The following is a 17,086-nucleotide window of genomic DNA, read 5'->3' as shown; positions in this document are numbered from 1 at the left end:
CTTTCACCCTTTAGAATGATCGTGTTACTTTCGGTTCCATCATATGTAAATCCCAGAACTCTCTTAAAGTTATATTCTCAAAATAACTTTAACAATAGATGCCATCTCAGCCCAGATAATGCATTGAAGGTGTGAAGTTAAAGTCTGTCTGTGTCCCAATGTTAGGTCAGACTGATTCTATTTCTAAAGTGAGATTTACAGAATCTTACATTGTTTTATGCAGTTTTTGAGCAAAATAACGTAATTCTGCAAGTACAAATTCACCCTGCAAACCTGTGTGTGTGTATGCGCGCGCACGTGCAGGGGAGACCGAGTGAGGGTGTGTATGTCGGGGTGTGTCTGTGAGAGTGTGTGTGTATGCGTATGTGTGTGAATGTAATGGGGTATAGGTCTGTGAGAGGGTGTTGAGTGTGGGTATGTGTGAGCATATGAGAGAGAGCTTGTCTATGAGAGAGAGAGTGTATGTGTGTGTGTGTGTGTGTGTGCACGTGCACACGGGAGTGTGTAGTGCAGTGGGGGTCACCTGTAGTGTGACACGAACCCAAGGTCCCAGTTGAGACCATCCCCATGGGTATTGAATTTGGCTATCAGTCTCTGCTCGGCCACCTTGTGTTGTTGCCTGTCCCAAAGTCCTCATAATTTTATAAACCTCTATAACGTCACCCCTCAGCCTCTAATGCTCCAGGGAAAAGAAAAGCCACAGCCTATTCAGCATCTCCCTATAACTCAATCTCCAGTCCCAGCTTCATTCTTGTAACTCTTTTCTGGAACCTCTCAAGTTTAACAATATTCTTCCTACAGAAGGGTGTCCAGAGTTGAATGCAGTATTCTAAAAGTGGCCTCACCAATGTCTTGTACAGCCATAACATGATGTCCCAACTCCTATACTCAAAATTCTGACTAATTATCTGGGAACCAGGGCCAAAATTGGGTGAGCTGTTTTGTGGACTAGTCAAGTAACAGCTTGACAAAGTTATACTTATGGAATCATACCTTGCATACAATGTCTCAGACACCACCGTCAACACTGACAGGACAGACCCAGTGGAGGTCCTGAGGGCGGCATTTGCTCTGGAAATCCTCAACATTGAGTTCAGACCCCATGAAGTCTCATGGCTTCAGGTTAAACATCAGCAAGGAAACTTCCTGCTGATTAGCAAGTACATCACTACCCTCAACATTGAGCAACAATTGAAGGAAACAATGAGATTGGCAAGGCCACAAAATGTACTCTGGGTGGGGGATTTCAACGTCCACCAAGAAGATTGGCTTGGACGCAGCATTACCCATCAAGTTGGTCAGGTCCTAAATGACATTGCTGATAAATTGGATCTGTGGCAGGTGGTAAGGGAATCAACAAGACAAAGAACCATATATCACATCATCCTTACCTATCTGCTAGCTGCACTGCATGACAGTATTGGTAAGAGTGACCACTACACGATCCTTGCAGAGACAAAGTCCTGCCTTTACATTGAGAATACCTTCCAACTTGTTGTGTGGCACTATTATTGTACCAAAGAGACAGACTTCCAACAGATTTAGCAACTCAAGACTGGGCATCTACGAGTTGCTGTGGGAAATCAACAGCAGCAGAATTGTATTCCAGCACAATCTTCAACCTCATGGTCTGGCATATTCCCCCACTCAACCCTGGTTCAACAGAGAGTGTGCAATGGCATGCCAGAAGCAGCATTACACATACCTAAAAATGAGGTGACAACTTGGTGAAGCTACTAAACAGGATTATATCCATATCAAATAACATAAGCAACAAGTTATACACGAAGCTAAACAATCCCACAAGCAATGGATCAGATCTAAGTTCTGCAGCCCAAAACATCCAATCGTGAATGGTAGTGGACATTTAAACAACTCACTGGAGGAGAATGTTCCACAAATATCCCTATTCTCGATACATGTACATTCAATATAAAATATAGTGAAAAATGTGGATTGTCGCTCCTACATAGGCAGCATTCAAATTAACTTAGAATAAAATTTTTTAAACATTTAAAGAGAGTCCAGTTTTTCCTTCTTCATTGCTACAGCACACCGTCATCAGAGTCACGCTCTGGAGTTCCCAGCTCACACCATACCACTGTCCTTGATATCAAGGTCACATCTGACCAAGTATGGCACCAAAGGACCCCAACAAAACTGAGTATAAGGAGAGAAACTCTCTGCTGGTTGGTGTCATACCTGGCACATAGGAAGATGGCTGAAGTCTGTCATCCCAGCTCCAGGACAACTTTGCAGAAGTTCCTCAGGGTAGTGTCCTAGGCTCACCCATCTTCAGCTGCTCCAATGAGGCTAGTTTATTTTGGGATTATGTTTAGCATGGTCTGGTTGCAACAAGGAGCCTGTCTCCATGCTGTATGACTCTATGACCTTCCCTCTGTCATAACATCAGACGTGGGTATGCTTGTCAATTATTACACAACATTCAGCACCAATCATAACTTCTCAGGTACTGAAGAAATCTATGTTTAAATGCAACAATATCTGGGCAATATCAGGATTGGGCTGATAAGTAGCAATACAGATATACCAGGCATTGCCCATCTCCAATAAGAGACAACCTAAGTACTGACACTTGACAGTCAATAGTGTTACCATCTCTAAATCCCCCACTCTAATATTCCCAAGCATTATCACTGACCAGAGTCAACAAATAAATACAGTTGCTACAACAACAGGTCAGAGTTTAGAAGGAGTAATTGGAATACAGAGTACTGGGCTGGCTAGTGGCAAAATTGTTGATAGTGTAGATGAGCAGAGAGATCTTGGCGTCCAGGTACATAGATCCTTGAAAGTTGTGACTCAGGTTGATAGGGTTATTAAGAAGGCATACGATGTGTTAGCTTTTACTTGTAGAGGGATTGAGTTTCAGAACCATGAAATCATGCTGCAGCTGTACAAACTCTGGTGCGGCCATATTTGAAGTATTGCATGCAGTTCTGGTCATTGCATTATAGGAAGGATGTGGAAGCTTTGGAAAGGGTTCAGAGGAGACTTATTAGAATGTTGCCTGGTATGGAGAGAAAGTCTTACGAGAAAAGGCTGAGGGACTTGAGGTTGTTTCATTAGAGAGGAGAAGGTTGAGAGGTGACTTAATTGAGGTATATAAGATAATCAGAGGATTGGATAGGTTGGACAGTGAGAGCCTTTTTCCTTGGATGGTGATGGTTAGCATGAGGGGACATAGATTTAAATTGAGGGGTGATAGATATAGGACAGAGATTAGAGGTGGTTTCTTTACTCAGAGAGTAGTACGGGCATAGAACGCACTGCCTACGACAGTAGTAGACTCACCATTTTAAGTGCATTTAAATGGTCATTGAATAGGCATATGGACAAGAATGGAATACTGTAGGTTAGATGGGTTTCAGATTGGTTCCAAATGTTGGCGCAACATTGAGGGCCATTACTGCGCTGTAATGTTCTAGAGTCTAGGCAAGTTACTCACCCCCGATTCCCCAAAGCCTGTCCACCATCTACATGACACAATTCAGGGGTGTGATGGAATACTCACCACTTGCCTGGATTGCTGTAGCTCCAATAACACTCAAGAATCAACTAGGACAAAGCAGTACGCTTGATTGGCAACACATCCATAACCATCCACTTCCTCCACCACCATGCTCAGCAGCAGCAATGTGTACTATCTACAAGAGGCACTGCAGAAATCCACAGATCTTTAGATATCACTTTCCAAACCTACAACCACTTCCACCTGGAATGACAAGGGCAGCAGATAGATGGGAACACCACCTCCTGCAAGTTCCCCTCCAAACACGTAACATCCTGCCCTGGAAATATAACATCGTCCCTTCCCTGTCGCTGAGTCAAAATCCTGGAATTCCCTCCCTAAGAACATTGGAGGTCAACCTGAATGCACTGGTTCAAGAAGTCAGCTAACTGCCACCTACTCAAGAGCAACTCGGGGCAGACAATATATGGTCAGCCAGTGATGCCCATTCCCCATGGATGAATAGAAAAAGGAGCTGCATTGGCTAAACTTAGGCAAAATATAATGTTAGTGAATATACTTGAATTGTGTGATTACAAGTAAACTAAGTCAATCATGAATTGTTGGTTTCTCCATTAATCCAACACGACCTCCAGATAATTATACTGCAGATGCTATTGAAGTATTTCACTGTTATTCACAATTGGGAATGTCCTGATACATATTCTCCTGAATCACCTTCTTCCTGTGACCAAGGAAATCCTTCCAAGAAAACTGCGGCATCTGTGCATAATCAGGAGCTTCTGGACATATTGACGTCTACATTTGGTAATGTTTGATGATCAGTTCAAAGGTTAAGTTGACTGTCTTGAAATGATTGGCTTGATGGTGGGAGAGGTTTGAGACAGATCCTGCTGAGACAGACAGTGCTTTGGAACGACAGCTCTCCCTGTGTGAGCACTGGAGAGTAAACAAAGATAGCTGTCAGTGCAATAGGAGCAGATAACCTGGCTCCAAGTCTGTGTGGAGATGGTATATATGAGAAGAGGTGCAGGTGAAGCCATTCTGGCACATCTCAGTATAAGGGATTGTCTCCCATGTAGATTTGGTGATGTTCTCAGAGGTCCAACACTGCAGAGGCTTTATTAGAGACCTCCCGCATATAGGGTTTATTCATGACAGTGCACATTGATAGGAAGATAGGAGTAGAAAAGGCCATTTAGCCTGTCAAGCAGCCCCATAATTCCAAACTGATTATCCATTTCAATGCCATTTTCCCACAATATTTCCATATGCCTTAATGCAATTGTTATTTGGCAGTCTGTCACTCTGTACTGTGAACATACTGAATGAATGAATTTCCTCAGTCCTCTTGGATAGAGAAATCCCAAAATTCACAACCCTGAGTGTAAAAAGAAATCTTCATCTCAGTACAAAGTGCCTATTTGAGACACTGAAATTATGCCTTCAAATTCTAGACTCCTCGACCAGAAGGAACTTCTTACCAATAATTAACCTGGAGAAAGTGAGGACTGCAGATGCTGGAGAGTCAGAGTCGGAAAGTGTGGCCCTGGAAAAGCACAGCAGGTCAGGCAGCATCCAAGGAGCTGAAGGGTCGACATTTCGGACATAATCCCTTCATCAGGAATCTGGGGGTTTGGGGGGGGGGGGGGTTAGAGAGATAAATAGGTAGGTAGGGGTGGAGCTGTGGGAAAAGGTGGCTGGGAAAGCAATAGGTGAATGCATATGTAATTGCAATAGGTCAGTGGCGGGGGGGGGGGGGGGGGAGCAGGTCGGTATGAAGGAAGATGGACAGGTCGAACAGAGGGTGGTGCTGAGTTGGAGGGTTGGATCTGGGATGTGGTGGGGGTGGGGGAGATTTAGAAACTAATGAAGTCGATGTTGATACCATGTAGTTGAAAGATCCTAAGGCATAAGATGAGGCCTTCTTCCTCCAGTTGTTGGGTGGCTTGGTTTTAATGGTGGAGGAGGACCAGGACTTGCATGTCCTTGGGGGAGTAGGAGGGAGTGTTAAAGTGGTCAGCCATTTGGCAGTGGGGTTGTTTAGTTCATCTGTCCCAGAGGTGTTCCCTGAAATGCTCAGTGACTGCAGCAAATTCAAAGCCTCTAAAAACAGTTCTCCCTCCGCTCCATGCTTGCAGCCACACATTGCCACCTACTCTCCCAGTAGTAGGCCCTGCCCAAGCTCAAGGCCACACTCTGTCACCTCCAGCCCCACCCCCACATTAGTGATGAAAGACTTAAGCCTGAAACATTGACTCTCCTTCTCCTCGATGCTGCCTGACGTGCTATGCTTTTCCAGTGCCACACTTTTCGACAATAATAAACCTGTCTATCCTTTTAAGTATTTTGTAGGTTTCTATGAACTCATCCCTTGCTCTTCAGAACTTGTGAAAGTACAGGTTTGGGTTCCCCAATCTCTCTTAATAGAACAGTCTTGCCATCTGGGGAACAAATCCAGTGAACCTTCGCCTTTGGCAAAATCCTCCTTAAGTTAATAGAACTAAAACCGCACATAATACTACAGGTACAGTATAACCAAAGTTCTTTATAACTCAAGCAAAGCTGTGTTACTCCTATACTCAAATCCTCTTGTGACTGAAGGCGAGGTCCCATTCGCCTTGCCATGTGGTCTTTGGCACAGCAACAATGTCACTGGATTGCAAATGGACCAGGTAAATAGCCTGAGGATACAGGTTTAGAAGCCAGCATGGCAGCTCATGAAATCTGAATCAAAAGGGGCTTTGTGGCTGGGTAGTAATGTTCCAACCTCTGGAAGGTCTGTGTTCAAATTCTATCTACTCTGAGTTAAGTGAATCATAACTCACCCAGAACAGCTGTTTAAAAATAATTTAATGATTCCTCTGGGTCAGAAGGTCCAGGCTTAAGTCCCACCTGCTGCTCAGGTTGTCATAAAATATTCAAAATAGGGCTGATTAAGAATAATTTAGCGGCTCTTGCAGTGCAGTGGTAGTATCAATACCTCTGGGTCAGAAGACCTGGGTTCAAGTCCCACCCGACCTGGACCTATACCATCATTGTCTTAACAGGGTGATTAATAGTTTACCATTAGCCTTCATATTTGGTTGCTGCAATTGCATATTAGCTTTCAGTAACTGATTTATGAGGACACCCAAGTACCTTTGCATATATCCATTTCTAAACTTTTATTACTTAAGAAATACTCTGCACATTTGTTCCTATTACCAAAGTGGTTAATCTCTTATATTCCAATTCTGTTTTCTATTACCAAGTATTAACTAAAATCCCAATTGATAATTTATGTCAGTACATTATCTCCTATACCATCTGCTTTAATGTTGCCAACCAAACTCCTGTGGGGAAATTTTTATCAAAAGCTGGAAATTTGAAAATCAATGTATATTCCGTCCAATTTGCTTTTACCAATTATGTGACAATCCCAAATCTCCAACAGGTTTGTCAAAAATACATTTGTCAAACATGATTTCCCATTCACCAATCTATGCAGACAATGTCCAATCAGATCATTGTTATCAAATGTCCACTGACCATACCTATAATACATTCCAACATTTTCCTTATCACTGATGTACCAAGGTCTGTAGTTCCCAGTTTTCTTTCTCCCTCCCATCTAAAACAGGTGGTCACATTTTTGACCTGCCAATCTGCAGGAACTGTTCCAGAATTTTGGAAGATAACTCCACAGCTTGATTTTCAATGTGTTCTGGGATGTAGAGTATCAGGTTCCAGACTTATCAAACTTTGTCCCATTTATTTCTCCATTAAATCTTCATATGAATACTGTTGGTGTACATATTTAATAAGTAAGGAGGATGAAAACTGAAATTTGGAACTGTTTGGACATTTTGGATTCAATGGTGTTTGGAGTGCTATGTGTTTTTTATTGGAGTTTTGTTCAGCAGTCATTACTGAAGTCAATGTTTAATGTGTGTTGTAAGTCACCCATTTTTCTGAAAATCAAGTGACTTTGGAAAAGCAATGGAGGTAATCAAAGAGTTAAAAAATAAGGCTTATTGCCTTAAGCACTTGGAAATATAGCTTCATAGCATACTTTGAGAGAACTTGAAGCCTGTGTGTTCGCCTAGCAATACAGAATTGTAGAATCCCTGTGTTGAAAGAGTCTATTCAGCCAATTGAGTCTGTTCCCAGCCGATGAAGACGATCCCACCCAGACCCCTCAACTATCCCCGTAATCCCACATTTATCATGGTTAACCCACCTCACCTGCACATCTTTGGACTGTGGGTGGAAACAGGAGCACCTGGTGTAAACCCTTGCAAACCTTTATTGTGACACAAATTTGTGACAGCTTCAGATCATCATAGTGAAAAGACACTCAAAAAGTTTCCAAGTAGCTTTTTATATAAAGCTCAAGGTCATAGCGTGCACCCCGCTTGTACACTATTGGTCAGAAGAGCTGAGTTGTCTAACTATAATTGGATCTTTGGTACAGCATTATATATCAGCAATTTGCCTCCATAATTTACTTGCTGTAATGTCCTGATTGGACTGGTCTGGCGTTCCAAAAGTTTAACTATTGATCATAACTTTAATTTACTTAACCCAACAGACATTCTGCCACCCTCAGCAATTTCAATGTACAATAGCTTGCATATTCCCTACCAGGTAGTTCCCATACCAATGATTCATTTCTCCCTGGCTTAGACATAGTCTGTGCAGTGCAGAAGAGGTCTACTGGAAATGTCAAAGCATCTCACCTAGGGAGAAGTAGCTGCAGCTGCCTGTTGCCAGCACCATTTAACTAACAAAAACAAACAATATAAAATGAGAATTCCTACAAGTAAAACTATATACTCTACCAGTGATGCCCCCAGTGAACCCAACCATCCAGTTGCCCAACTCCATAAGGCAGGAGTTGGAGCTTGACTGAGTTTGTCCATCTCTTTTCAGATATGTGCTGCTAAATCAGTGATCCCATCAGAATTGTCTGGGATATAAATACACCATTCAGCCCCAATTTGGGCCTCCCTTTTCAGCCAATATTGAATCTGTTCTACAGTGCTGTTTCATGGATGGCTACCATTTCAGCGCTTTTTTTTTCCTTTGTAATGTCATTGGCCATCTGTTCCAGAGCAGCTACCATGTTGATAGATTCCCTCGTCAGTTTTGCAGTCCCATTCCAGGGGAACAAGATGCCAAAGAATCTGTTTCTATCATGACCCTTGTGAATCGTTGCCGTCAGGGTATCCCAGATAGAGAGAATGAGTGACAAACAAAAGGAACAAGATAACTCAAATAACACAGTCCCATCCGTGATGACGGTAACCAGGCATCGGCCTTTCGGTCGCAAACAAATTTAGTGCCATTATCAGGGGTAAACCAAATTATTATCTCAGGATACCGCACCTTTGCTGGAAAGTACCTTGCTGGTGAGGTTTTGGAATGTCAGGAAGGTAGAGTCAACATCTTAGGTTACCTTCCAATATTGGGAAAATGTGCTGTATCTCATCTCCTGTGCTCCAGTCTGGATTTTACATAAACATATCCCTCCTGATCATCTCCCATTTCTGGAGATATTAGTAAGGGTAAAGAAAGGAGATTAATGTGAGGTGTTGTAATTAGGCAGATACCACCTCTGAAAGGCAGTTAGGTTGTAACCCGTTGACTCCCACTGCTCTCGGCGGGGGGGGGGCAGTCATGTGCACCCAATATACCCTTGTCTCTGCTGAGGACTGCCATGTCAGTCATGCCAGATACTCTAAGGAGAGTTTCTGGCAAATTATCCATTCTGCCATTTAGATGTATTAAAAAGGATTCGTCTTAAGGGAACATTCCTTTTCAAGTGGATGAATACGTGGGAGCACACCCAATAACTGGAAACACTAGCTTGTTTGTAATAGGTATAGGAGATACATAAAAAGGTATTTACATGTAATTCCCTTTTCCTTCGTCTCCCTCCTGGTGCAGGGGACTGATAAGTTACTAGTAAGCAAACATTCAAAATACATAGTTAGTAATATAACTAACTTCCACAGGATCAAATGGTTTTGGATCAAACATTTTAGTCCTTATTAAGCTTCAACTTCAGTCACTGGTTGCTCTTTCAATGTGTTACATATGTATCCAAGCTTTCTTCCCTTGGACCTTTACTGTGGCTTGTGTTGTCAGCAACACCTGGTAGGGTCCTTCCCACCTGGCTCCCAATGGCTCCTTACATATTTTCTTAACGTAAAGCCAGGCTCCCAGGGATATCATGACACCCTTCTGGTAGATCACCCAGGGTGCTAATATCTGTCAGGAGGTAGGACTGACAGTATTGGTCAGGTTTCTCTGTGTTCGATGGTCAGATCACTTGACATCATCAGACACCTCATTGCCGATGAAGGGCTTATGGCCGAAACATTGATTTCCACTGCTGTACGGATGTGGCCTTACCTGCTGTGCTTTTCCAGCACCACACTCATGACAGATGCCAAATCACGTTGAGTTTTTGGACCAGCCACACAGAGCTGTTAGAGGAACTATGTTTTCACCAGTACATATTGTTCTTCAAGTTGTTGGATCATGGACAAGATTCCTGCGTTTGAGGCTGGGCTGATGGGATATTGGTGCATGGGGTGATGACACCAGTAAACGATTTGGGTTCCATCCGGAGTCAACCACAATTGTTCTTGTTCTTTGCCCAGTGTGGGTGTTTTTTCAGTTCTTCTTTTCTCAAACGTCTAATCAACCATGTCACCCAGCCATCCTCAGAATGCAATGAAGAATTTACCTGGATCAGGACGTCCCTACCTAAGAGAGTTTTTCCCACCAAGCCCGATGCAGTTAATTCATGTAGACTAAGTTCTATTGATACTGGACATGTTCTTTTGATGGTCAAGCTTTCACCCCCAGCACCACGGGCTGATCGTATTTTACTATCCAAAGGCAAAGAGTTTCCATTGCATAGCCACAAGGAGGTCAATTCTGCCCGTGTCCAGGAGAAAGTCTGTATCTTGATTGCCTACCCTCGTAAATATATACATTCCATCACCTCATTGTACTAGTGTAAGGGCAGACTCAGCTAGTGCTTTGTCAAATTAAGCAACTCCTTTTGTTGTGCAGTGGAGAGCTGTTTAAATCTCTCCAAGGGATGTGGTTCTTTAAGGATGGTCCTCCAGACATCAACATCTCAGCATCTTTGTTTGCCCTATATATCTTGGGAAAATGGCCCTCTTTTTTGCAATAGAGACACTTCTCACAAGGTCTTCCTGACAACTGTTTGTCTGGTTCTCTGGATTTCCCTGCAGCAACCTGCAAGGTCCTAACTTTAGCTCCCATGCCCTATCCAAGTGGTTACACCAGTCCACCATGCCCACCTAAGTTATTCCTCTGCCTTCTCAGTCTGGTAGGGATATCTTCATTATCTTGGCCCACTACAAAATTGGTTTTCAGGGGACCATTTCCTCAGGTCCCTCCTTCCTGATCCCTGAAGTATCTGTTCCCATCTAGCCTCTATCCATTGTTCATCATCCCAAAGGGACTCTTGGGCCCTCCTAACTGATCTCTTCCATTCTTGGCTAGGTACCATCATAATCAGAATCGGATCCCCATGGATCCCCAGATGGATATAGATGCCTTTCAAATGTTTCAATATTTCCCACATTTTCAACCTTCCCTTTTAGAGATGGTAGTTCTGTCGACTGTTTATCAATTTTCTTAGGATCTACTGGTTTATGATTAAAAATGCTTGACATATCCATGTTTGACCATAACCACCCCATCATTATTCTTCATTTCTTCACATTTAACTTTAGTTCGTCTTGTTTTCAAAGGGGTGAGCCTTGGGCCACCTTTTTCACTCGAGACTCTGGAGGATTCCGAATCTGTTTCAAAACCCATCTGTGTCTCTGTGCTTTTCGCTGTTCACTTCCTAGTTGACTTATGCAGGGGTACCCTGGCCAAGATACAGTGCATTTCCCCTTGACAGCTAGTTGTGTTTCCAATTCTTCACAAACTGTTTCCAGTTGGCTCTTGGTACTGGGCAAATCATGCTCACATTGGGAACACATCATGATTTTGGTTTTGCTGTTGGACCTATCCCATGAGGACCAGGGAATCACCTGACTCATTCTTTCTCCTTCATGTAAGTCGCTTTTTCCCAAATGCTTTAAATGTCATCCAGGGACCACTGGAGTTTTAAATTCGCATGGAGGACAGACTGAATCTAGACAATCAACCACTACTCTGCAGTTGTTTTATATTTTTGCAGATATCTCAGAAAGTTTCAGAAAACAACATCTTTAACTCTCTCAAAATCTGTTATCTACATACAAAAAAATCACACTTGTCTGACTTTGCATTTGAATTGAAATCGGTCAGAAAGATACTCTATCATTCAACAGACATCAGCAATTCGATCTCGTTTACAGGAAGTTCGGGAAGAAGTTAACTCACTTCATTGTGAAAATCTGGATCTTTGAGTGGGTATCGCTTTTCACAAACATCATACTTGGAGGGTTTCTTCTCCATGACAATCTCATGGTGTTTCAAGAAGTTGACAATAATACAAGATTATCCCAAAACTCACATGTGAACGATTCGTTTCTTGTGTGGATCCTCTGATTCACAGCAATGACTTTGTGGTTCAAGAAGTTCAATGACCATCTGAATGACTAGTCACACATCCTGCACCTGGAAGGTATCCCCCCTGTGTGAATGTTCTCGTTTAACAGAACTGTCCAACATGTCACAAAGGTTTGTTGAAATTTAGGTCTGAAGTCTTATTTTCCAGTGTGGAGCTTCTGATGGACTATCAGGCTCAATTGTGTTGCGATGGCTTTGACACACATCTCTCCTTTTAAGGCTTTCTAGTTATCATGAACCTTCTGATGTCTCAGGAAAGTGCTAGATGTGGCAAAAGCCTTCTCACACACCTCACATTTGAACGGTTTCTCGCTAGCATGTGAATGTTCATGTCTGCGAAGACCAGATGACTGTGAGAATGATTTATTACACTGCTCACATGTGAATGGTTTGTCCCCTGTGTGAATGCATCGATGTTGGCGAAGGGACGATGATGCTGAGAATGATTTGTCACACACTTCACATGTGAATGGTTTCTCCCCAGTATGAATGTATTGGTGTATGCAAAGATGAGATGAATTTGAAAATGATTTGTCACAGACCTCACAAGTGAATGGTTTCTCCCGCATATGCAAACATTCCTGTCCACAAAGACCAGATGACTGTGAGAATGATTTTTCACAGACCTCACGTTTGAATGGTTTCTCCCGAGAATGCAAACGTTCATGTCTACGAAGACCAGATGGCTGTGCGAATGATTTATTACACTGTTCACATGTGAATGGCTTTTCCCCTGTGTGAACACGTCGATGTTTGTGAAGGGATGATGAGTCTGAGAATGATCTGTCACACACTTCACATGTGAATGGTTTCTCCCCAGTATGAATGCGTTGGTGTACACGAAGGTGAGATGAATGTGTGAATGACTTGTCACAGACCTCACATGTGAATGGTTTCCCCCAGTGTGAATGCGTTGATGCAGACGGAGATGTGCCGTCTGTGAGAATGATTTTTCACACACGCTACATGTGAACGGCTTTTCTCCTGTGTGAATATGTTGGTGGGACAGAAAGGTTGTGGATGTTGCAAAAGCTTTACCACAGTCTTCACATTTGAACGGTTTCTCCCCTGTGTGAATGTATTGGTGTATGCGGAGGTGCGATGACTTGGAGTATGATTTGTTGCACACCTCACACGTAAAAGGTTTCTTCCTGTGATGGATACTTTGGTGTTTCATAAGCATCGATGATTGTCTGAAGTCTTGGTCACAGACCTCACACTTAAATTGTTTCTCTTCCATATGAGTGTTCAACAAATGCACATATGTTTTGGAGATCTTGACAGACTTGGAGCCCACCTCACATTCCTTACCCTTGAAACGCCTCTCACCTGTAGATATGAGTCAGTGGTTCATAAGGCTCCAGGAATCATTGAAGCTGTCAACACACTTGGAGCCACTCACACTTCTTCCCTGCCTCACCCTCACCAAGCTGAACCATTGGCTGGTTCTGATAGAAGGCTCCACACCACTGATCAATTTCAGATCTGATGATCTGTCAAAGCTCCCCCGACCCGACCAACTTCCAAATGATAGTTTCACTGCCCAACCTTCTCTGTGTAGAGCAATGCAGTGAAAGGACTTCCCACAGTTGTGCAGTTGTTACTTGGGTGATGGTCAGGATCTATCTGCAGTCTCTATTCTCTCTGTATTCTCTGGAGAAGTACTGTGAAATCCTTCTGTAAAACAGGAAAAGGAAATATGTGGGTACTTTTGTTCCATTTTCAATGGAGTGGTTTGTCAAGTGAGAGTCATGGCTCCTAATCTGTCTGAAGTCACACAATCAGCTTCTCTTCTGCTCAGTAATAGAGGAACTGAGTTCTTGGGTGCCTAGCTCAAGGAGTCACATGACCAGAGATGTGGAAGTGCTCACCAGTGCCTGACCTTCTGTGTTTATACCATTGGTGCCCTATCGAAAGCTCAGTTTCATACCATCTCAGACACTGCAAACCAAGAGCTGTCCCTTCCTCTGTGGAGTTTGACCGTTATCACCAGAGGGGAGGAATCTTGTTCCTGCGTCACAGGTTGGGACTGGAGGTGTTGCTGGATGGATTGGAAGGGAGCAGGACAGTCCTTTTAGTCTCCCATAGGAGCCACAGCACCAGCCCAAGTCTGCGTGGACACAATTTGTAGCCTAGGTTGATGAAGCATCCTGGGTGCAACAGAATATCCAGCACTGCGGGAGAAATGTCAATGATCTTCTCAGCTCCCCAAGGTTAAGTGCCTCCATCTTCTCTCAGCATCTCACACTCACAGGATCACCACTTAATCTAATGTTGCCACAGCATATGCCTCTCACCCAACGTTCAGAGAATACAAGTCTCAATATTGTAGGTATCATGTCCATCCTCACCAAACCCATTGTCCCATACGGCTAACCCTTCCTGTCTTCTGCATTTCCTACAACCTCACTGGTGACACTTCACTACCTCTCCAGCTCATACACCACCAATAACTGCTCTTCCATCGCTTTCAATGAAATGCAATTCCTCCCTTTGTCTCATTGATAAATATGGGGTCACGGGGAGAGGGTAGGCAGTTTGGCCTGGATGGGATGCTCTTTAGAAGATGAGTGTAGTCTCAATGAGCTGAATGGCCTCTTCATACATTGTGGGAATTCTATGAACTCAGCAGGTCTGGCGAAACCAGCAGAGAGAGAAAAATAGTGTTAATGTTTCAAGTTCAGTGACAGGTCAAAAGGATTACTTGACTTGAAACAGTAACTGTTATCTCTCCACAAATGCAGAGCTACTGAGAGCAAATTCTGTTTTGATTGGAACATGCTGCAGGTCTGACTTGAGTAAGCAGGGCACTATAAACTGACAGGTCCACCCCACGACTGTTCAGTGCTGCCCACTATGACAAATAGCCTGCCTCATCCTCCACATTAAAAAAAAATGCAGGCCATAGAGAACTGACAACCTGTAACTGAGCATTAAAACCCTCTGCTTTAAGAAAGCTACCTTATGAACACTGGCAGTTTGTGAGTCAATGCTGAAGTCAGTGAGTGTGAGGTGCCAGTGAGGATGTCAAAAAAAATCAAGACCACAGATCATGCTTTAGTGTTCAACACTGAATTGTGGAGATTATAATTTACCATAACAGAAAATGAGCTGCTATTCCCTGAGTTTATGTTCTGCATTGTTGTAGCAGACAGAGGACAACCGATTGACAAATGAAAACATGCGACAGAAAACGTTTTGATGTAGTGAGTGGTCATGATTTAGAATGCACTGCCTGAGAGAAGGTGGAGACTGAAACTTAAAAAAAAACTGTAGAATGATCTGAAGAGAAATATTGTGCAGGCTCAGGGAGCAGGTGAGTAAGTGCGATTGACCAAGTGGCTCTTGTAGAAAAGCAACTGGCAGTAAAGCCCTTCCTTGCGCCCAAAGGCGATGATTTTTTTTTGTTTAACCTATTTTGATATTAAACACCTATGGACTCTCGGTCCAGAGGTAGGGACACTACCTCTATGCCACAAGAGAGCCACTAAAATTGTGGCTCCCAGCCTGGACCCAACTCATCTGACAGTGGGGAAGAGCAACAGGATAGGGCAAAAAAGCGAGAATGGGAGCAATGAGGAGAGGATTGGACTACTTGAGTCAGGAACCTACAAAGGCATGGATGAGGGTTTAAACAAGAAATAAGCGAACATAGAACAAAACAGCATAGTACAAGCCTTTCGGCCCTTGAGGTTACGCTGACCTGTGGAACCAATCTGAAGCTTATCTATTCTACACTATTCCATTTTCATCCACATGTTTATCCAATGACCATTTAAATTCCCTTCAGGTTCCACACCCATATTACACTCTTGAGTAAAGAAACTACCTCTGACATCTGTCCTCTATCTATCAGCCCTCAATTTAAAGCTCTGTCCCTTGTGCTAGCCATCACCATCCAAGGAAAAAGGCTCCCACTGTCCACCCTCTCTAATCCTCGGATTACCTTATATGTCTCAATTAAGTCACCTCTCAACCTTCTTCTCTCTAATAAAAACAGCCTCAATTCCCTGAGTCTTTCCTCATAAGACCTTCCCTCCATACCAGGCAACATCCTGGTAAGTCACATATGAACCGTTTCCAAAGCTTCCAGGGCATTGCATCACTGGCCTCTCCTGAAAGTGAACCTTTATCATTTTTCACTTTGTGGTGTTCCTGACAGAGAACTCTTCATCAAATCAGACACAGTCACAGAAAGTCCAATACAAAAGGAATGTGGTAGAGCTGCATTGATAGAGGAGCAGCTTTTCAGGTGAGAATTCAAATGAGGCCCCTTCTCTCTCAGATGAGGGTAAAAGAAGCCACAGCATGATTTTGAAGAACAGGGGAGTTATCCCTGATGTCCTGGCCAATATTAATCGTTAATGAATGCCATTAAAAATCTCATTGTCTGGATATTATCACATTACTGTTTGTGGGAGTTTGCAACGTGCAGACTTGGAGCAGGTTGTTCTGAAAAGCTCCATATAAATGTAAGTCTTTCCCTTACATCTCTCCTGAGGATGTTATAGATATTGAATGTGCTTACATGGATCTGAAAAGAGAGGCAGCATCCAAATCCCAACTCACAGAGCTGACCTTTCACTTTCCACAGGATAATAACCAGCTCCCAAAACATACACACAACTCAACAACAACACACACACAACCAGAAAGAATCCGCAGACACTCAACAACCCCCAAATAATGACACTCACCTTCTCAAATTCAGGCATCAGCCATTAACAAAATTCAACCAGTAAATCAGAGGGAAATGCTTCCAATAAACACACTCAATATCTAACACACAGCTCCAGTCAAACAGTTCAGCACAAAGCACAGAGTAAACAGCCCTCTCAGCTGGATCTTCTCACACAGTATAAGAGACATTTCCACCCCGATTACCCACAGGTTAGTTAGACTGCCTGAAGATTGGTGTGGATATTATGGGATACAATTTGTATAAAAGCTGCTCCTTCACTCACCATTTCCTCACTCGGTTTTCAGTCTCTATAGGAAGTGAAC

At 43.1% G+C, this 17,086-nt stretch overlaps 1 pseudogene; it reads right to left on the bottom strand.

The window, feature by feature from the left end:
* Positions 1-5,245: 5,245 nt before the first annotated feature.
* On the bottom strand, positions 5,246-17,070 carry LOC140455645 (uncharacterized; annotated as a pseudogene).
* Positions 17,071-17,086: the final 16 nt, after the last annotated feature.

The sequence above is a fragment of the Chiloscyllium punctatum genome, chromosome 30 (assembly GCF_047496795.1).
Source record: "Chiloscyllium punctatum isolate Juve2018m chromosome 30, sChiPun1.3, whole genome shotgun sequence".
NCBI lineage: Eukaryota > Metazoa > Chordata > Chondrichthyes > Orectolobiformes > Hemiscylliidae > Chiloscyllium > Chiloscyllium punctatum.
This window is presented reverse-complemented; position numbering and strand designations above follow the sequence as displayed.